Source organism: Pinus tabuliformis, chromosome 8 (assembly GCF_031772625.1).
Source record: "Pinus tabuliformis cultivar Carrire ecotype Pingquan chromosome 8, CPIR1, whole genome shotgun sequence".
NCBI lineage: Eukaryota > Viridiplantae > Streptophyta > Pinopsida > Pinales > Pinaceae > Pinus > Pinus tabuliformis.
In genome coordinates, this window is record NC_142294.1 from 729,254,701 (window position 1) to 729,278,789 (window position 24,089).

Genomic DNA, 24,089 nt, shown 5'->3' on the forward strand with positions numbered 1-24,089 from the left:
TCCTTTGAGGTCGCTTTCACGCACTTAGATTTTCTCTTTCATGAATGAGGAGCAGATGGGTGATCCACTAAAGGATCCGGGGAGCCATCCAGAGAGGTAGATTTACCCGATCTAACCCTGACCACTGGAGTCTCAAAGCACCCTGATGGCGAATGAAGAGAAGCAGAAGGGTTTGGGGCCACCGAGGGTAGCGGACCAACGAACGTCGTGGCAAAGATAGAGGTACTGGGTGGATTAGGGTCGAAAGGAGGCGACTGAGGTGAAATAGCAGTTAGAATGTGAAGGGTACCGAGGGACAGAGGTGGGATGTCCAGAGCAAAGGAAACTTGGGAGATATGCCCAACTGTGGGTATGGCGGAACAGTGCTCCGGCAAGGTGACTACAGGAGATGTGTTAGATGGAAAACGGTCTAACGGGAGGTTAGGGCTAGCATCCGAAGTTCAGAAATTAGGGCACCCGAAAATAACGCGCTCAGGATGAGGGTCTTCAGAATAATCCACCTCCTCCATGTCCATTGATTCTCCCAATATACCTGCAGGTGAAGAAATCCTGAAAACGACAGATGGGCCAGGAAAAGGGTAAAGGAGTTACTTTCGGTTACGGGTACGCAAGCAGTGATGGTAACAGGCTGTAGAATAAACAAGGGTTAACCAAAACCCTTACGGAGACCTGCAGTGCCCATCCGTTTAAGGTTAGAGATTTTAGGGGCAGACGGATGGGCACTGCAGGTCTCCGTAAGGGTTTTGGTTAACCCTTGTTTATTCTACAGCCTGTTACCATCACTGCTTGCGTACCCGTAACCGAAAGTAAATATATATATATATATATATATATATATATATATATATATATATATATATATATATATATATATATATAGATATATATATATAATTTAAAAAATATATTATTTTCCAAAGGATTTTAAAAATTTATTAAATTAAAATTTAATAAACCACTCCTTAAACACATCATTTAATGACACAACAATATAATTTATTTTTCCATTCATTGTTATTCTACCTTCATATACATTTCTTCAATTATCTCAAAACTATTTACATATATTTATTTTTTAATTTTAATCTTTTATATTAATGTTTTTTTATGGTACAATGCTTGCCTAGCTTTAAAATAAATATTTAATAATGATATTTAAACAATTTAAACCATCATAGCATTTCATTAATTGGTTTTTTAGAAACATATTATTTTATGTTTACATGCATATCAATTTTAATTTCAAATTGAAATTTTCAATTAGAAAAGTGTGAATATTTAATTCTTATGATGTATATTTATATTTCTATATTTATATTTTCTTAATTCAAGATTAATTTACACTACTATGAATTACTTTTTTCATAAAAAGTGGGTACTGAGCAACAAGGTTGCATATTACACTTGTTATTAATTTATTTTGGTATAAATTTTGAATTGAATTTAACCATGATTACATGGATTGTGGTGCAAAAAGTGAATTTCAAATTCATAAATATTATTTTATTGATTTATCTATTATTTTTTTATTATTTCCATAAGAGGCGCATTTTAGACCTCAAAATTCCCCTAATGAGCCTCCCATACTAAGGATAAATAGTCATAAATCGCTCATGAGTTTGTTGGTTTTAGGCATGGATATCTATTGAACTTGGATTTATCATATTTATTAGTATAAAATGGATACTTAATCGACATGTATTATTAAAATAGGATTTAGACAACTAATCAAGCTATTTCCAACAAGCTACAAATTTTTATATCAGAAATTTATGGCCTTTAAAAATTGATCCATGTAGACCATGTTGTTACCAAGCATAAGGCACACAACTCCCATAACTAAAACATATGGAGTTGGTCATGTATGGAATTCATAGAATTTTTTGGTGAGTATGATCCAAAATGGATTAGTAAGTGAAATATGCGTGTATCTGTGTATAATTGTTGGTCACATGGTGTTGGCATTGATGTCAACCTAGGATGTATACCTAACGAATCAACCATGGAGTCAATTCTGTTGGCATTGAAGTCAATAATATTGAACTATTTGTCATGTTGATCAAAGCCTTGATGATGTGTTACTGAGGTATTTCTAATGTTTGCATAAATGCTATAGTTGTTAGAGAAGGATTGAAGACAAATGGCAAAGTTCTGGACAAAGAGGAGATGATTTTCCCTAAGTTAGGGCATCATCTCTAGAAGACAGTTGTGCACAGAGCGATGATTACAACATCATCAATGGGAGCCCACACTATCCCCACAGTGATCACCTCTGCGAGCCAATTATATCCTATGATGATGCTTGTAAGTGGAAAATTTTGATTTATACATGAATGTAAAATACCATTAGCATTTCCTAGAGTATTTTTCCAAGGTTTTTGATGGTTTGGGGTTGACTTGAGTTTGTCCACACTCTAGAAGGTGATTAACTCAAATATAATAAGGATTAGATCTTTGTATTGATTACATCTTTAATCATTGATAAAATGTCAAAGTGTGCAATAGAAGCAGTTAGACAGTATGAGAGAGTAAGCTACAGTAATGTAGAGATAGAGTACAGATCAGAGATCAAATTTTGAGCATATGTAAGAGGATGTTGGAGTCTTTTTGTATCTATATGTCTAACATGCTTGCGTTGTAGATTGTATTGTTTCCAGTTGCTACTGATGTTTGTTGGGTCTCAGTTTTGTCTTATTTTTATCTATTTCTCTCATGTTGTCAATTGGATAAATGAGTATTTTCGAAGAGTATTTGTTACTTCTTTGTTTTAACAGGATTAAAATAGCATTAATGAGAGTTTAATTAAGGTTTTGTATATTGCAATATTAAAGCCTGCACCATTGCATTTACGTTCTTGCACTAATTGGGATTCCTGCACTAGTTATAGTGGGATTCCTGCACTCCGAAAGATTCTTGGACTGCACTCACACTCTAGGTTCCTGTACTTGAACCCTCCATTCATGGGGATCAAATTGTATCAGTTGTTGACTTGTATAAGGATTTTGGCCCGGAACTTGGACAACGCCCAGTCTAGAACATTCAAGGAGAGATCATTGACAGTTATGTGGGATGGAAGTCTAGTTGTAGCTGCAAATAATCATGGAACATGTTATGTTTGGAGGTTGATGCACAGAACATAGACAATCACGAACTTCGAGCCATTGCATAAGCTTCAAGCACATAATTCATATGTTCTGAAATGTCTTCTTTCATCTGAGTTCTCTGAACATAATCAGTATTTAACAACAACATCATCTGACCAAACTTTAAAGATATGGAATGTTGATGAGTCTAAAAAATTGCGCATGGAGGTAGTTACTTTGCCTCGATTGAAGGCAGAGCTAGTAGCATTAAGATGTCGCCATACATCAACTTTATAATTAATGGGTGAGCGTAATGAGGAGTTAGAGGAACTTCGGGCTGACATTGTTGATGTCAAGCAAATGTACCGAGAGCAAGTGGACATGCTTGTAAGCTAGATCGAGAAGTTTAGTTCTTCACTTAGAAGCAAATGATTTAATTGGATTTTCAAGGAGGTCAGATATAGTGCAGCGATGAGTAGATAAAAAACATTAAAATGCTTCCTAAATAGGTCACTTCTCATCTTTCCTCCATCCCAAAACTCTTTGTCCAAGACAGAGCTGTAGGTTCATCTCCAAAGAGTGATGTGAAAGTGCGATGTGCATGTGATAATCCTTCAACAGCTTAAACTCTTCATAATATATTGTGTCGAACTCCAACTCGAAATGATAGGTGTGGACAAACTATGGTCTAAGCATTGTTGTTTCGTTAAGATCACTCACTACCAAAAAGTAGCACAATGCAGATTCGAACGACTCCAGATGCAAGGATTTCTTCAATACAGTGTGGCAGCGTTCCAGTTTCACCTTCAGATATTATAAGCTTTGCAAAAACATAGGTTGACTATATACCGGGCAATAACCGATTGAATATTTCTTATATGGTGGGCTTTGGATCGAAATTTCCCCAACGTCTTCAAGGGAACAAAGGGCAAAGGGGATGAGAGGTACACTTCTCAACTATTTTTTGTCCGCTGAATTGCAGTCCTCAAAGTCGTCCACTACTATCTGCCACAATGATCCATGGGCTTTGGATAAGTCTTATTTAATACGAATCTGATTGAAAGAGATATGAATTGATGCCAACCTATGAGCAGCTCACGCAAGGAGAAAATCGATCAGTCAAATCATAGCTTCCAACAACAGCTACTCCAGGAAAAGAGGAATGATTCACGAGAATCGTTCTCTCTTTCGACACTTAGTTCTGAAAACTAATTCTTAATTCGGAATATTGTTAAAACTAATAATCTTCCCTCCTATATTTCAATTGGCTATTGAAAAGCCCCAATTTTCAAATCGATGCCTATATAAGTTTGAGAAACTCCCTAGAGCAGGGCCAGTCAATTGGTCAATTAATTAGATAGACAGGAATTAGGAAATGATCCAGAGGTAGTGTGCACAGAAGGAAGCATAGAAGGGAGGAGGAGTTGTCCCGATGTAGCAGCACACAGATTCTAGTTGTGGATCGCTTCTCTTGCTTGCTGGAGTCAAGCCAATGTCCGCTTGATGTAAATATTGTTTTTCAGGAGTTAATTAAAGTGATTTTTATCCATGAACTATCTATTTATTTTCTACATCTAATGATTTTGATCACTGTGTGAACCAGGTTAAGCGAGGATGTGAGCTAGCTGGGTTGGCCGTCGGACCAGCTCAACACCACTCTACAATTCTTAAATTAATTAGCATTTATATTATTATTTACTATGTAACACTTTCATTCCCGTTTCCTTCTTCAAGTTAATGCTATTTAAATTGCTGCAAATTGTTCCTTTACAAATTATTTCATTTGCTACTTCATTAATCATATTTACACTTGAAATATTTTAAATAAACGTCATGTCCCTCCAGATTTTCTGAATCCACAAGATCAGCTCTGTCTTTATGAGCTCTAACATTCAACCCAGATTGATCCAGACCCATTTAATTAATATTCCAGAACCTGAGATTGACTTGAGTATTTATGGTTTTGAAAGCTAATATTTATAAATAAGAAACTACACTATGTTTGATATCGATAAATGTTTAATTACCATTATAAGTTTCCTTTAACTTCTAGATAGTTTGCAAGATTTATTTTCAGGACAAGGAAGGCGAGAGATTCATATTAATTTAATTCCTTTCATAAGTTTATTTACACAGTAAATTTCCTTGTTATGTTGCTGATGCTTTCAAGTTAACTTTACACAGAATTAGTGCAAGCAGAATGCTTTTGAATTGCTTTTGAATTTATTCTAGCATTTACAGTCTTTTTGTTATTATGCTGGCACTGCTTTATTCCTAGCTCACATTTCCCTTTTGTTCTCTTGTAATTAGAATTTCCATTCACATTTTTAATTGCTTTTGTTTCCCACATGATTTAATTGTTTGGATTGGTGTTTTATCAAATTCTCTTTGATTGGAGGATTTCATTTATTGATGAGATTAATATGCAAGATATACTAGCATTTGTTTTGCAGGTTTCCAGGGCCTCTCTCTAGCATTACTAGTGTTGCGTCTCAAAGTTCACGAACTATCCAGATTGACAAATTAAATGTTGTTACATTTGTAGACCCTATATTGCACCCAACAATGTTTATGACAGAGTGTGTTGTTGATCTAAGTATTTTTGCATGGGTTCCATTGAAGAGCATATTGTTGTAGCAACATTGTATGTGTTTTATATGGTTGCTAGAGTGTAGATCTATATCACAAACATTGATTGTACTACAGAGAAGGATATGTTGCAGTGATTTTGTATTTGGTTGTATCAACATAGAGGATGTTGTGAGTCTAGTCTAAAAATAAGTTGAAATGAGGCTCACGATTGTGTTGATTTGAATATATGGGCCTAGTAGGGAATATTGTGAAATGAGGTCTAAGAGATGAGTTTGAAGGTTGGGGCCTTCAGTGGGTGACTTGTGTCACTACAAGGAAAAGACCCTATAGTGGAGGTATTTATGAAAGCCCCTATAAAAATAGCCCAAAAATCCATTTGTAGCGGAGGTCACTAGCGAAGTTGGGTAGCAATATGGATTAACAGATGTTTTTTTAATGGTGCATCTATAATACACTAACACATCGATGAGATATACAATTATACAAACTAGTGCTTAATAGCATATGGCTGTGTTAAATACATAATGTGCATTGGTGTGGTATAAAATTATACGCATCAGTCCTTAATAACATATGTGCACACTAAATACACAATGCACACCAGTGTGTATACTAATCAAAGAACCGGAAAAAGGATTAAATTTTAAAAAATGTTAGTCGTAAAATTCATTTTTCCCAGTTTAGCGCTACACTCTCAAAAATCCCCGGTGCTAAACTTGTATACGAACACCCTAGTGCATAAACAATATGACACACCATTGTGGGTTTTTTAACTCAAAAATAGTGGTGCACTTATAATACTATATGCACTGGTGTTGTTCATTGAACTCAAGGACCCATTGTTTAATTAAATGTGATGCACCATTGCATGGTTTTTCTTATACAAATAAAAACAATGGTGTGCTATCTATATCAGGCACACCAGTGTGTATACTACTTTATAGCACTAGAAAAAGGCTAAATTTAAATAATATCAATCATAAAATCCATTTTCACCATTTCAGTGTTATACTCCCATGAAGCACCGATGTTATTCATGTATTCAAAATCCTCAGTTCATAAATAACAAGGCACACCACTATAGGGTTTTAAATTTTAAAACATAGTGGTGTACTAGTTGAAACCAAAGAACCATTGTGTATACTATGTGATAGCACTAGAAAAAGGTTAAATTTAAAAAATGCCAGTCATAAAATTGATTTTCACCATTTAGGTGTTATAATCCCATGAAGCACAAGTGCTATTGTTGTATTGAAACACCCTAGTGCGTAAATAAAAAGGTGCACCGCTATATGGTTTTTAATTTAAAAAATAGTGATGCACTAGGTGAAATGAGATCAATGACACGTATACTAATCGATAGCACTAGAAAAAGGTTAAATTTAAAAAATGTTGTTTGTAAAATTAATTTTCACCATTTTGGTGTTATACTCCCAGAAACTGTCGGTGTTATTTCTATATTAAAACGCCTCAGTGTATAAAGAACAAGGTTCACCACTCTAGGGTTTTTAATTTAAAATAATAGTGGTGCACTTCAAAATTGTTATGCACTATTCTGTTTACTTGAGCACACTGAAATAGGGTTAAATAAATAAAAACTACCAGTCGTAAATTTTATTTTTACCATTTGAAGTGTTGTAGAGCTCTCAAGCATCGGTGTTACTCCTGCCTCTGTGAAGCGCCATGTCATCGATGTTTCCCTTGCTTTCCATCCTTCCACCCATTTCTCACTACGTAGCTTTCGAATTTTCTTGAACAATGGTCAAATAATTTTTTTATTTACGTGGTAACCAGGCCTCCCCAACGAGAAAATGTCTAGGTAATGTCTATGTTTCTCTCTAATTTAATTTTTGAGTGGGGTAGAATTGAAAATTAGGTTAAAAAATCCATTGTTTTTGAAAAAAAATAATCCTGCATGGTGCATTCGACAAATTCGACTCACAATGGTTACGATGCACCCTGTAAATTTACAGGGTGTACCACAAATGGGTGTGTTTAGTTAATGCATCACAGTTTTGTTGGTGCATTTTGTAAATTGAAATGCACTTGGAAGAGTTATAATTTTTACGGTGGTTTGTCTGGTAAAAGTTACTTCCTGATGCGGTTATTTTTACCAAATGCACCACTTGCAAAATATTAAAGTTATAGCTTCGTGTGTTTGATGCAAAATATTTCAGTGCGAAAAGGTTATGTATACACACCAGTTCAAACTGTTATTTTGACTCACTGTATTGAAAAATAAAAATAACTAATTTTTTTGTATGTATTCATACCAAAATCGGTGCGTTAAGTCGATGTACACACCATGGGTAGTGCTTTCCTTTTTTATGTTCCACTGTGTCTTGTGAAATCCTATTTTTTTGGTTTACCAAGGATGATTTTTTTTTAATTGAAATTTATATGTCCATATTTATAAACACATTTTTCATTCAATAAAATATATATGCATATATATATGTGTGTGTGTGTGTGTGTGTGTGTGTGTGTGTTTTATGTATGAGGTTGATGTATTTTATATGTCAATCATGCAGAGATGTCAACAGAGGGAGGATAAGCAACAATAGGAGAAAAGGGTAAACCAATAAAATATGTTTTGACTGTGAGAGGCATGAGAGAGGGAAATATATTTATACCCTCACATTATTACCATAGGGACCCAAGTCCTCTTAAGGAATGTAGACTTCCTTAAGTACTATCAGGAGGCTACATCCTTGAAGGGATACTTTGAGTTGATAACACAACTGATTCATTGGTGGGATTTCCACCAACATGCTTTCCATGTTGGTCTTGATCAGTGGTATCAGCCCACTCAGGAGGAAATTTATTTTATCACTGGCCTATCCAGGAGAGGGGAGTATTTTCCCCAATTCTCTAATGTCCCACACGGTGTTGTAGTAGAGATTCAACTTGCCTGTTCTCAAAGATATGTTGGGGATCATGTAGTGCATCCAACAAATTACTAGGTGTCTGGTGGAAAGCTACAGATCGCAATTTTTTTATGCAAATGAGGTTAGGTGCCTCTCATTATTAGTGAGTAACATTTCACACTATACTAGTTATGGGCATCGCATTAGTTTCCCTCTTTTTTTTATGTTGATCCTTTGGTGCATAGGCCATGATGTATCAGATGGTCTGCCATTTTTTGTGGAAATGTTTTATGGCTTTATATAGATGTCGTGTTATGATACATGGGAGAGTGAACTTCCCTCTTTCTTCAGAGCTCTTTTGTTTATTGTCTAAGAGGTTTATGGAGACAAGGCCTACTTTTGACTGTCTCCCTCCTAGGCCGATGACTGAGGTGTGAATGCACATTTGGGGCAAGATGATTCCCAAAAGGGGCTAGCCAAAGTATCTGTCTTGGATTTCTGCCGATTCATTGTGGCTACTAGCAAGTGAGGATGACCACATGTTTATATTGGTGCCATTTCCTCACGCTGGGATGGATTGGAAATAGCATCCCAACATCCTCTTCACACCAGATGAGTTTTCATATGATAGAGGTAATATTAGTGTTTTCTTTAAATTAATATAATTTCATTTTATTGTCATAAGTAATTAGAATCAAATTTATTCTAGCACTTTCTTTAACTTGTTTTATTAAATTGTTTAATGGAATTGCTAATTATTATTCTATACTATATATTTTGTAGATATTGGCACACTCATTGGGGACATCCCGCCTGCCCCACTGGTTGCATATGTAAAGATAGTCGAGGCTGAAATAGGTGAGGAACATCCTCGAATGCAGATGGCAATGGGCATGCATCCACGTAATTATTTTGTTAAATTCAGGATGGAGTACAACTACCAACTCTCTAGACTTTTGGTTGAGGAGGGAGTCTGCCTGTGATGGCTCGAGACATAAGGGCGTACCCTAGGCTCCTAGAGCTCTTAAGAGACTATTTACACAATATGATGAGTCTTATGCATCATATTGTCTGAGATACCAAAAAACTGGTGGCGAGGAGGGATGGGGATGCAATAGATACGCATGAGTGTTCACCTAGTATTGCCCCATCGAATTATGATGATCAAGGTGGTGATCCTTCTAGTGATCACGGTGGTGATCCTTCGAGCAGTACTCCACCTCCTCATCGTTCACCTCATGATCACCCACTACCTCATGTTTCTTCCGAGAGATCAGACCAACCACCTTATCCTACACCTCATAGTTCTACTTTTGAGGCAGTTGACCATCCATCATCTTATGTCACAGACAAAGCTACCACTATTATTGTTGTATCGTCTTCTGCTATAGACCTAGATACCATTACTATTGTTGTATCAGATATTTGACTTGATGCAATTATTTGACTTGTTTGTATGTGTGTGTGTGCATATATATATATATATATATATATATATCATTTTTTTTGTTCATGTTGATTACTTTAATTTATATGTTGGTGTTGATGTGCATATTGTTAGTTCATGTTATATATGTTAATTTAATGTGCATGGGGATAGATGTGTATGTGATAGCAATTATTTGACATGAGATGTATATTCAAGGATGTGTGTAGTGATGATGCTAGATTACAATGCTTTTGTTTTGTTAGATGTGATCATGATGATGATGCCCTCTCCAATTATTAGATTTGGGTGCTAGCTAATGACATTTATATGTGCTAGAGGTGTATATAATTAGATGATGTTAACACATTTGAATGTGTATTTTAGATTATTTTTTTGTTTGTTAGGTGGTTATCATCATGATATTTATTTTTATGAAATGATATTTATTACAAATTGTGTATTGGTGAAATTATATCAAAATTGTATATATGAAATACAAGCAAAATGACTTACTTTAAAAAAAATGAAAATATATTTTCATAAATTATAAAGTTCAATATGGTTGAAACGATAACTGTAAAATTAACATAAATGTTTTTCTATTGCTTAGATAGTTCATACATATTCATTCTAACCTAATTAGAAAAATATTAATAAGTCGAAAATGTGTAACTCATTCAATTTTTAATATAAAATATTAATAATAAAAATTTATTCAAAACTACAATTTAAACAATAGTAAATAACATATGGTCTACATATAGAGATAGAAAGCCACTATAGATCCATCTTCATCACATATTTATGAAGAACTATAAAAGAGATTAAATCTTTTGACATGTACATCTTTTTTCAATTTTTTGCATTCTAAAAAGAGATTTTCATATAATGAGATTTGATCCCTCTCATCTCTTGGTAGATCCATTGTAGATTTGATCACATATAAAATTAAATCTATTGTTAAATTTAAGAAACTTAAGTCAGATTATATATATATATATATATATATATATATATATATATATATATATATATATATATATATATATATATATATATATATATATATCTATATATATATATATATATATATATATATATATATATATATATATATATATATATATACATATAGATATATAGATATAATTTATCGCTAAAGTTATGAGAGTTACAAGCAATTTAAATTTAATATTTATAGAGACTCTTAACAATTTAAATTAGAAATTTCTCTCTCTAAAGAGGAGGATGAAATGTAAAATAAGGCTTGTGAAGTTACTTGTAGCTAGGGATTTTCTCTATTGGAAGCTATCCCTTAAAGAGACAAGTGAACCTTTTCTTATAGTAATAAAAATATAACATTTTAGTGCTATTTTGGTTCTTTATTTTCTATTGTGGTTTAAATTTATCCTTTTTTAATAATAAATATGCGCTAAATAATACAAAAATCATGCCATATTAGCTTTAACTTTTTTACAATTCATATATTTGATTATTTCTTAATGAAGAACTCAAGAAATATTATTGTTTCCAAATACTCATCACAAGATAGTCAGTAAAATACATGTTTACACATTTCTCCTAGCTAATACATCATGTTTAGAATGATAAATACATGTCTACTTTAAATAATTTACTTATAAATACATAAAAATAGAAATTTATTTTACATAATCTAAACATAAAAGAAAAATGCATCACCATGTCTATGAGAAATTCAAACAGATGCCTCTTCATCACCATCACATTATTTATTTTTTAATTCCTATCCATAAGATATTTATTAATTCAACTTTTATTTATAATTACCATTATAAATAAAAGTCAAAACTCTTCCATTATACATGAAGAAAAAATTAAAACCTCTAATGCATCCACGTAAACCCATTTGTTTCTCTTATGGTCCATAAAAAGATCTAATATACATTTTACAGATGCACATAAGACCTCCTTTTAGTTAACATAATGTTACAAGAACTGGAATTTAAATATAGTAAAAATGTTCCCAATTGGGATGCAAGCCAGGAAAAGGGACATTGTGGGACTCATGCAGCTGTAATCGTAAGACTGAACATTAAGACAAGGGGTGGTGTGTCCACCCCCACACATGCAAATGTATGCATCATATGAGAGGTGGTAATTTCACTCAATGAGGGTAGAAGGAAAGGAGCTTAATGCAAGAGGAGGTGAACTGCATTGGGGACATATGTATTTTTAGATATTTTGTCAAGGTTTCTCAGGCTTCCAAGAAGAGGTAGGGGGAGTAGGTTGTGGTTGCAATGTGGAGAGTGAGAAAAATTTTCTTCCTAACCTAGGTCTACACATATAGGTGGCTCAGCCTCAACTGTCGAGGGTATGTTATGGAAGGTTTTGTAATTTACATTATGAATATAGTTATGTTTCATTGAATCATTGTGGTCATGTTGTCGAATTCTAGGTTTATTAGGTCATTGGGTCAATATATGGTCTTGGACTATCTCTGCCATACTTCAATTCAGAGGTTGGATATGTTGTTGGCCTAGTTCTGGGAATTTTATGTTTAGCTAGAGTTTGGGCCTTGGGGAATCCATGGGACATGCAAGCTTCCAATCCCATCCATTCTGGGTGGGCGTGAGTTTTGTAGAATATTATGATATTTTGGGTGGACGGTTTTATATATGCTAGTAATCATAGTTACATTCCAAGATAGGGACGAGGTTTTCCTCATATCCATACTTGGATTACTAGTGGATTCCTTATAAAGTGTAATGGGGCTTGGGGGGAATGCCTTTCTTTGAAGACCTACAAACATTATGGGGAAAAACTCACTGCAGAGGGATGGGTCTGAATGTCATGATCCCAATTCATCATTATTTGGAATGACTTTGGATTTTGTCTATTAAATTTATGTTTCTCTGTGGATGTTTGGTAGATATCGTAGGTACATATTATTCTAATATCTCCAAGCATGTGGTTGAATGTCTCAAACTGAGGAAGCATACTGGTTGTGTCCAAGTGTGGAACAAATAAAAAGGGATAGGATCCACTGAACTCTTGAGGAAATTTTGCAACATGAGGAGAAGAAAAGTTATGGTGCACTCCAAGCACAGGACTAGTTCAGGTGCTAGGAAAGGGAGAGGGCAAGACATGGCCCACTCTGGTTCCAATAGAGGCAAGGACCATAGGTGTATTTCCATTATGATTTACGATGTTTCTAATGCTTAATGAGTTGGCACTCGCTCTCAGGCTAGAGAGACTATTAGTGATTGGGAAACTAAAACTCAAACAGAGTTGGACCCAAGTGAGTAGGACTTGTTAGCAAAACGGGGTGACATTATTACAAACCTGGGTAATACTCGGGGTCAACACACCTTATTTTTGAAAAAATTTCATGTTTAATGGTTGATTAAAACATTGTTGGTGAAGGTCTTGATGCTTCCACTAACAAGAAACCTCATAATCACAGAGGAGCTTTAGGAAATCCACATGGAATTACAGTTGATCCATTTAAAAATTTAGTAGAAAATTTGTTGGTCGTCCCCAATAGAGACACATTCCATGCTTGCCACCGATAGGAAAACCAAGAATTAACACCATGGACCCTACCTCGGTAGATTCTTCAAGTGAATAGACTTCCTTAGATGTATAATAGAGCTTTTTTTGTTCTCTGGAGTAGAATAATAAATAGTAGAGATTATTAGGATAATTTTTTTTATGTATCTTTGAAAGACTCACTCAGAGAATTTAAATTTTGGACTAGTTATAACTCAACTAGATTGTCAACAAACTTGGCTTCCCACTGGGCAGGTTGAGACCATCTGGGTATGGATTCTCATGATGTATTTACCTGCTAAATTTTAAAGGAATGGAAAGGAACCACCTATTTTATATATATATATATATACACACACACACAATTTTTTCATTGTTAAAGTCCTTATAGATTTATCACCACATGATTTATATTGCTTTTGATATAAAACTGAAGAAACAAATGTGAAATGATTAATAAACCATTAAGTATCCAACAACTAATTATACATTCATTATCTTTAATTCCTTCATATCAACCATTTTATGTCAAGTAGGGAAGAAACAACTTATTTTATCAAAATCATGGAATGCTCTTTAAACCTTTCTAGAATAAATCTTCAATGTTGTTTCCAAGTTCCCTAATTTCTCATTTTTTGAATATTCTTCTCATTTTTCCTATTTGAGAAGGATTGTCACCTTCAATCCTTATTATCATAGATATTGTACACCATGTTTTAAACATCTATATTTATAGAGATATGTTGCATAGTGAAAATACGGGAGGTTATTTTACTATATTAAAAAACTTTGATGATGGTTGTAGTAGGCATTTTATGGCAAAAATATAACACAAATATGATTTTCCTTCTACATTTTCTAGCACTTTGTGAGTTATTTTAGATTGATACTCATAATTTCTTTTGTGAAAGGACATAATGAGTATATTCATATCAGATATCTTTAAAAAGTACAGTTATAAATAAACTTTCTTAATGGAGTGCTCACCTTTAGGATTTAAAATGGACTTTTATATTATTTAGAGTAGAAAATGTTTATATTAGAAATATATGTTTGGGGTCACAAAAGTACAGCAAAAGAGTACAAAATTGATAAAGCATGCTTAGAATTACAATTTATTGATCCATCTTGATGTTTATTCAAAGTATATAGAAGAAGTCTAATGTAAATTAGAATTAAACAAATATTTTAAAAGTTTAATTTTTAAATTATAAATTACACAATTGGAAATAATTAGTTTTACATTGAATCTTACCAATTATATTAAATTCCAAAAAGACGAATAAAAAACAATATAATTAGAAAAATAAAGAAAATAAAGCATACAACAATAGTATAAATGATGAAATAACACAAGTACATATCACTCTCTTTTGTCATCACCCCAATTATCTTCCTCGCTTGGCATGATAACATTGTTTTTCTCAAAAGTAAGTTTTGATCTAGGGTTGTGTCTTAATAGTTACCATCAATTTCTATCTAACACATCTAGGTAAAAAACACCTAGTTGTAATGTTTGGGGAAAATATAAGGCTCCATTGCTTCATGACACATATTTCCAAAGTTAATAGATATCAGCCCACTATAGCAATATTCCTTTACATTATTTTGATCAGAGGTGTCCCACCAATTACACTTAAAAATAATACATTGGAATGAAGAGAAGTCCACTTCAATAATCTCTTGTATCTTTCTTGTGTAACCTAACGTCCCTTGTATCAGGTTTCGATCACGATGGATAGCACGACTAGATTAGAAAAAATTGACTTCCACTCCATAGTCTTGTGTCATGCACCCATCATTGGCATCCTAAGTGCGAAAATGATGTCCATGTGCCGACATAAATGGGAACAAATTAACCTATAAAAAAAGATGAAAAATTCATAGCGTGATGTGTCTAATAAGCCAAACATAATTAAAATACAAAATATAGATGTTACAATTCAATGGTGCATTATGAAGTTAAAATAGATGTACAGAAAAATATTATTATCGAGTTGCTTCACCCAATCCTCCTATCTAGTGCATCCCCTTTAACACAAGGATAACGACCAGATGCATCATATTTCTCTCTGAATTGATCAACAACCCAACTGTCAAGGCATCTCATTGGCATATTTGCTTTTAAATGATCAAGAGAAGGTACGCTTCTACCATTCAATTGTATTAATTATCTTTTTTCATTGTCCCATTTCCTCCTCTTTTGTGCTTACAATGCGACCCATGGATATGCCGCTTCTGAATTGTAAAGAATGAATTTGTTGATGGATTTGATTTATGAATTCTTCGATGAAATCAAACCAACATATATAGTATGCATGAGATCAAAATATGCATTATGAATTTTAGTGTGAATAGTTACGGTGTAGAAATTTAACAAATGATAAGTCACTTACTCTTTATCAGGCCCCTTTTTCCATTCATTTGTAGAATCTCCCCTTCTTTTTTGTCTTCATCCCTTTCATCATCTCAAATCACCACACTCGGTGTGTTGTTGATCTATTTGATGTACTCACTGGCATAATAGAAAGACTCATGTGATATGTACCCCTTTTCCATAGACCCCTTGGGTTTTTCCCTTTGTCGAACAAAACCTTTCAATTTATTCATGTATCTCTCTAAGAATAAAATCCAATGAAAAGAAACCACCCAAACTAATTCAACCACCCAAAAATATCGTCACCATGATTATTTGCAATCAGTATGGGTCTATCATCACTTGTACTGTCCTCCTAAGTAAGTCTAGGACCTCAGCTCTTCAAATCAAGCTTTGGAAGTGGGAAAAAGACATTAAAAATCAATGTAACTCTGGTTCCACACTTTCTCTCATGGTCACCTGCGGTCCCGCACCTTCTGTGTACAAAAGCTGCGTACCTACCTGCTCTGTTCCTAACGGTGCAGGTGCGGACCCCTTTGAAAGTCAAGAGGCGCAATTTTTATCTTAAAAAACTCACTTTGGGTTAATTCTAGAGTTTTCTAGAAGGAATTTTGACGTGGATTGTTCGCTCTGAGGTGGTTCATGCATCCCAAAAGAGAAGGAGCTAATCCCTTGACTAAAGGAGCTATCCCTTTGAAGGAGGGCTTTATCCCTTTGAAGGAGGACCTAGTAACTTCCCTCCATTGCACTATAAATACAGGCATTGGGGTGAGGACTAGGGAGGTTAGAAGCTTAACATTTTGAGGGTAAATGCTGGTGAAATTGAAACTCTTTGGTTGAGCTTGAGAGGAGAGATAACATACCTCTTGGTTCCATTGGAGAGTGAGTGAAACTTGTCAAAGTAGAGGAGACATCTTGTTGGACCCTGGGGGGAGCTTGTACAGCGTTAAGGCAAAGGTTGTAAGGTTCTTCTTCTTTTGAATTAATACAATCAAACTCATTTTTCTCAACAAGTATCTTATGTTATTTGTTTCATGGACTCCTTGAATTTCATGTTAAATATGTTTTATGCAATTGGTTTTTCAAGTGCTATTTAATGTGTTTGCCTTGTTTGTGTTTGCAGATTCGCGAAAAGGAACTCATTTGGATGAAAGGAGCGAGGGCATCCACAAGCTTGCGTTGGACCAAAGGTAGGCCCTAAAAACCTTTGTTTGTTATTGTTAATTAAAGCATATTTAGAGAAAGATAGTGTCTGGTTGGTCTGCTTGTCGTTAGGTCTTCTTTAGATTCTAGGAAGGTCTATCTTGTCTGCAAGATCGACTCATTCCGCACAACAAAATGGCGACTCCACTGGGGACTTGATTGTTTTCTTTGTCTATACTTTGACCTGAGAAACTGTTTTTCCTGTTTATGTTTTTGACTTGATGATTGTGGGATTGGGTGAATTTAGTTAATTTTGAGTTAGTTTTCATTTTTCATAGTTTTGGGAGAGGTACGCACCCTCTGAGTTAGGCACAATGCGTACCTGTACGCACTTTTCCTTTGTGCACAGAGCGTAGACGCACCTGTGTAAACAGGTTGCCTGCGTACCCTGTCAAAAACTTGAAAAATTTTAAATTTTCCTCTTTTTATTAGTTTAGAATTTGTTTATAGGTTTTAGCCATTGCCCAGACCTGCTTTTTCCCTTTCAAAAACTTTCCTTGGTTTGATTTCATTAGCATTAGGGTTTTAGGTGGAATTCCTAGGAATTTTGCTTGTTGGGTTTGTTTTTCGTTTTTGGTTGTGTAGTGGCTCTGAGCTTAGAAGCCCTAGGGACCTCAGATTACCTTGGTGTCTACTGGTCTTCTTGTGAGTCTGACCATTTATGAAATCTCCCCTTGTTGAGGAATTCGCTTTGAGTTTTCTCATTTCAAAATTTCGAAAAGCTTGTAGTTGAAAGTTTGGAATTTTCATTTTTACAAAAAGAAAACGAAAGATTGGTTGTTTTTTGACTAATTGTGATTCTGCATAAATTAGTCCTTAGCTCATATTTAGCTAAGTAAAACATCCTCAAAAAGACTTTTAGTAGGCTTTGACTTCAAGTAGCTTTTTATAGTTTGTAGCTCTCAAAGTTAGTCATTTTCATTAGTTTTGAGTGTTTTATTTGCAAAATATAAAAAAAGAATCTCTTTTTGAAAAGTTTGTTTTTGTAGTGATTGAGTGCTTTGAAAAGAAAAGGGAAATTTATGTGAAATAGCTAGTTGTCTTGTTTTTGAGTGCTTTGGAAAAGGAAAAGCTCTTCTTTTAATTTGTTTAATTGAGAAAGATTTGTGTTAACAAAGTATTTGCATTCTCAAACTCTTTCTTAGTTTAGAAGTTCATCGAAGAGAAAAGATTGTTTAAATCATCTTATGTGCATCTTTTTAGTGATTTCGAGTCGAGTCTTTACACCACGAGTTTCGTCTCCACCACCTCTTGAATTAAACAACAACCACTAAAATTAACGCTTAAAGTAAAATTCACTTAGTAACATTTTATTTCTAGGGCTCTGATACACCAACTTAGCTTAGGCTAGTGTCTTGGAGTAGGAGAGTAATTAACTCTCCAAGACAGTAAAAACAAACAAGTAGTTGTATCTTGTGGTAGGAAGAAAACCAATTGTTGCATTTATGCTCTGGGAAATCTCCTCTTAAAGGAGAAGCACGAGATCGTGTCCAAACCAGTGTGGGAATCAATCCTTCCTCATTGGGAACGACGCCAGATATTCACGTATTAAAAACGGTAAACCTCGGATTAACCATTGTCGAGGAGCCTGGGGTCACTTGTTGGTAAACCTTGGATTATGTCAAGGAGCCTTCAAGGGGATTGAGCTTGCTACTCTGCCCTTGAGTGCGTATCGGATCGTAGACTGTTCCCCCAGGTGTATTTGTCTCAGTTTGTAGCCTTAGTGACCATATTCTTTAGGATTCTTCCTAAGGTGACAGTGGTGGGAAGATCCCACTGTACCTGGAGCAGACGTCAGCTAGACTCACTTGGATTTTCTGGGGGGTTCACTTCACTCGAGACGGTTAAGTGGAGGAACTTGGTCCAGTCTATTCATTAAGCAGGTTGCTGGGGTAACTGTTCCAACCGCCATTCTATACTGAATTCTGCGACGTTGGATTTCATCACCAACTAGTGTTTTCGGTCCGAAAAGTTACTATTTGTGTGTGTTTGATCTCTAGATTCTTTAGGTGTGTGATTAAAATTTGTTTGGTTCTTTATAGGCTTTAGGTGTTTTTCATTGAGATTTTACTTTGTTTGTGTGTGAAGTAGTTAAAAGATTTTAACTGTGGCTGAATTACCAAGACAGTCCCGTAGACTTCAGGGTTAGTCTCCTGAGTTTGTAACCGTGGCTGATTTACTGAGGAAGTCCCATAGACTTCGGGGCCAACATCTTGAAGAAGTCACGAGCCATCTTGAAGGCTTTAAATTCCTCGTAACTCCTAGTGGCAGTAAAGTTGGGTCACCTGAAGAAGGAGAGTCTTCGTTGGTTGTTCATCCTGATTACCAAACTCTAGAAACAGGTTATAATCCTTAAGCTATTTCGGTTTCCGAACTTGCTGGTAGCTTTTCGTCTAATAGTGTTATAGGTGAAGAACCTGAGATATCTGAACCTGTTACTCCAACATCGGGGTTTGTCTCTCCAACTTCTAGTGCTCCTAATTCACCTAGGGTAGAAAGAGTAATCACCGAAAATCTTCCTTCTGGTTTGATAGATATTGAAGAACTTGCTCCGGAAGAAGAAATAGGCATCCCTATCCCTGAAAATCAACCTGTTATTGATCTAAGGGAGCATGAATCAATTTTTTACAGTCCACCTAGAAGTACTACTTGGTATCTTTCTTTAACTAATTATTTGGAAAACCCAGTATTAAGTTTTTCACCACCTCGTGCTCCTTATCAACCTAGGGGTTTTTATACTCCCGTAAATATGTCAGGTCAGTCGTCCATGTTTACTCAATCGCCTGAATATTTTTTGTATGGCGGTCCTTCGGTTCCCTCTGGGTATCAGTCACTTTCTGGTACTTTTTCGGGAGCATCTCCTCAACCCATTGAACAAGGGTTATTCACTGGAAGCAATGGTGCAAAGTCATTGAGTGTAGAAGACATTCTTATGATGTCAGGTTCTATTCCCAATTCTCAACCTCAAGGTGGCCAGTTACCGCCTGGGGGGCAGCCTCAATTAACGCTTGGGGGGCAACCTCAAGGTACACAATTGGCATTTGGGGGGCAACCTCAAGGACAGTACGTGCCTACGGTACAATACGTTCCTCAAGGTCAACCCCAGACTCAATATGTACCCCAAGGTCAACACCAGTATCAATTTATACCTCAAGGTCAACCTCAGTATCAGTACGTGCCTCAGGGGTATCTACCCCAAGGTCAGTACTCGAACCAAGGTTTCCAACCACCCCAAGGTCAATCTTATGTTCAAGGGACGGGAAATGTACCTTTCAATTATCAAACCTACCCTCAACCCGGTTATGGTCCTCAATATTCTCAACCTGTTATGGGTCAGTACCCCGGAATGAACATAGTGTGGGATCCATCACAAACTCAACAGGTGTTGCAGCCAAATGTATAATTGTCATCTCAAACTGGACAACCCTTAGTTTCTGGTTCACCCCAGCAACCAGTCCAGTCTAGTATTCAAACTTCTGTACCTTCGGTAGTTTCTCAGTTTGGGCCTATTGCGCCTCATACTCCATCTCAAACAACTGCTGCAACTGCCGCAACATCTGTTCAATCTACCCCACCTACTTCTGGAGTATCGACAGCTCTGGTTTCTACTGTTCCTGTATCTACTCCTCAGACATCTTTACCACCGTCTGGATCCATGATTCAAACTATGGTTCAGATGCCTGTAGGACAACCTGATTTAATTACGGTTGTCACAAGCCAACCACAATTCACTTATCAATCGTACCAGGGATAGTACCAATTCGGCCCTGCTATCCAGCAGCCAGTTTATCAGTATCAACCATATCCTGGGTACACTTATCAACAACCCCAGTACGGTCCGGTTAATACTGGTTTTCCAGGAGGATACGATATCCCGAACACGATTCCTATTCCTAGTTATCCTGGATATCCTCCTCCTGGGGCTGGTCTCATGACCCAGAGTTTTAGGGATCCTAATCGGCAGCTACCGTTTATCACAACTTTGGACTTACCAGACTTATCGCGCCTAACGAACGATCCAATTAATTATCTTCCGTTTTGGCTGCCAATGCCGAATAAGTTTCCCAGTGACATTCCCATGTTCGAAGGTAAATCTAGAGAGGACCCGTCGAACCATGTGATGACTTACCACCTCTAGTGTGCGTCTAACTCCATCACAGATGATTCGATCCGTCTTAGAATTTTCCAGCGCACTCTAATTGGTCTCGTGGCCAAGTGGTACATTGAGTTACCGCGAGGCACTTTTTATAATTTTAGCCAATCAGCTACCTCGTTTTTAACTCATTTCCAGTTGCCAGTCTGATATGACAATGGCACGGAATTGTTAACTTCGCTAAAACAATCGACATCCACGTACATTTCAGATCATATTCATGAGTGGAGACGTCGACGACGTTTAGTGAAGGTATTTATTCTGGATCAAATCTTGGCTGAGTGGTTTGTAAAATCTTTGTTGCCAAGGATCACTGAAGATGTTGCTAAAGCCGGAGTTGTTACTGAGGAGCAAGTGATTTCTCAAGCACAGTACCTTGACTTGGTCTATACTCAGTTAGGTACATTACACAAAAAGATCCCCGATCTTCCCAAGTCAAATCAAATCACCGCAGCTCCTTCGGGATCTCATGCCGCTGACGGTATGATTGGTACGGTTAACACTAAAAGTAAGAAGAAGTCTTCCAAGAATTCTTCTCCTATCATAACCTTGCCTGATTCCCCGACAGGAGATTCTTCTGCAGAGGTTTCCGCCGATATTCACGTTGTAGAATCATCTATGACTAAATCAAAATCCGGTGGAAAGAAGAAAGGAAAGAAGAAGAATAAAATGGACAAAAGTTCAAAAGAGAAATTTGAAAAGGCAGAATCCAATGATGAAAAGCGCAAACCTCGTTATCCATGTCCCATTTGTGATGAAGAACATTTTACAAGAGACTGCCCTCATCGAGCAGAGGTTGTGAAGATCATCAAAGGTTCCCAAACTCCTGTTGTTTTGAAGGATCCATTTCCAAATCAATATAGCAAGATGATAGGTTCTTCCTCGAGTGCCAATGAAGAACCCATATTGATGATGTCCCATGTAAGGATTGCGACTCGATCGCAAGATTATGGTAGTAAAAGTCTTGTTGATGGCAAAGAAGCGGAATCTTCTCATTCTAATCCATCAACCTCAGCTCCCAGTTCCGATCCACTACAGATCGAGAAACCTAATCCAGACTTAGTAATCAAACCGCCTGCCAAGGTATACTTCGAAAGTCAGCTTTCAATCCACATGCGAGAGCGACTCAGAATTATAACATTGTTGAGGATTTAGTTGTTTCACCCTCAGCAATGTCGGCTTTGGAAGTGCTGCAATCATGCCCAGCACAGCGTAAATTACTTTTTTCGGCTATAGGAGTTGTTGATGTTCAGGACCCGAACCTAATAATCTTTGATCTAGAAAATAGTACACCGCGTTTGCCTCATCAAATGCCTTTCCAGATCCCAATAATAGTCAAAAACAGGCCTATTCATCGGACTGTAATTGATGAGGGAGCCTCAACGTGTATTATGTCGATACAGTGTTGGAGATCGCTTGGTTCTCCTTCACTAAATCAATCCCCGAAAATTCTTAAGGCCTTTGATGGCCGTGGGTTTCATCCTTTTGGCATTCTACAAGATTTTCCTATAGGGGTTGAAGGAAAAACCATTAGTCTAGATGTGGAGGTGGTTGATGCCCCTCTAGACTACAACCTTCTCTTGGGTCGAAGTTGGTCTTACGCTATGACAGCGGTTGTTTCATTGGTCTTTAGAGTCATAAAGTTTCCACATAATGGAAAGATCGTAACAATAGACCAGCTGGCTTACTTTTCATCTGACCCAGCCTCTTCGGAGAGTATTCAGCATGTCGGTAAAACGACTATCCCATATAAGGATGTTGGAGTAGGATTAGTTAAAGATGCCGGTTTACTGGGAACTTTTCCTTTTCCTCCAATCAACGCATCATCTTCATTTGCAACCATTCATATGATTACATCAGACACTATTGTTTATGACGATCCTTGGATCTCTCCTTCTGAATCTGAAATAGACTCATTTGGTAATTCTATGCCTTTGAGTCCATATGAAATTGCCTATGAAGCCGTGCAGTCTTTTGTCGACCTGTGTTCAACCGAAAATGACTTAATGAATGTGGTCCATGAGGAATCACTTTTCACATCAACCTCGGATTTAACTATGTTTTCTGAACTTGTTCACTCTGATGAGAAAATTAGTGAAATCCTATGTGTAGATGATTTACCATGGGGTAAAAGCATGTTAATGTGTCTCATTATATGGCAAAAGCAAAAAAGTACTCAAATAAAAAAAGATAAAAGAAATAATATAAAAATATCAATTAAATGAGTTGAGTTTCATACTTGTTAATTATAAAAAATAAATGCTAAATTTGTAACAAAGCTAACTCACAATAAATTTTGGTAAAAGCTATAGTGAACCTATTTAATGGGTTTAGAAAATATAAATAATGTTATAAAAAGTAAATAATAAATTTGAAAATAAGTCAACTGATAGTAAATATTGGTCAAAGCTATGGTTAATCACTCACAAAATATAAATAACTTGATGTAAAGTTAAATGAAAAGCTAAAACTCTTTAAATATATATATATATATATATATATATATATATATATATAAGTAGAATTTCTAAACAAATAATTTTATATTATTTTGAATAATATAAAATACGTTATTATAATCATAATTAAAAATTTTACTATAAAAAATATAAAATATATTTTAAAAAATTTCAAAAAATAATTTTAACATTTTGTTATATGTTATTTTCAAATTTCTATTAAAAAAAATGATTTTATAAACTTGAAAGGGTAGTTTCTTGGGTCGCGGTTTTATATATATGAAAATATGATCATTTTTACTAGTATTTTAATAATAATTAAAAAATATTCTTACTTTTTATTTTTAAATTTGTTTAGCAATCTTTAGAATGTTTACAACACATCTCTTAAAGAA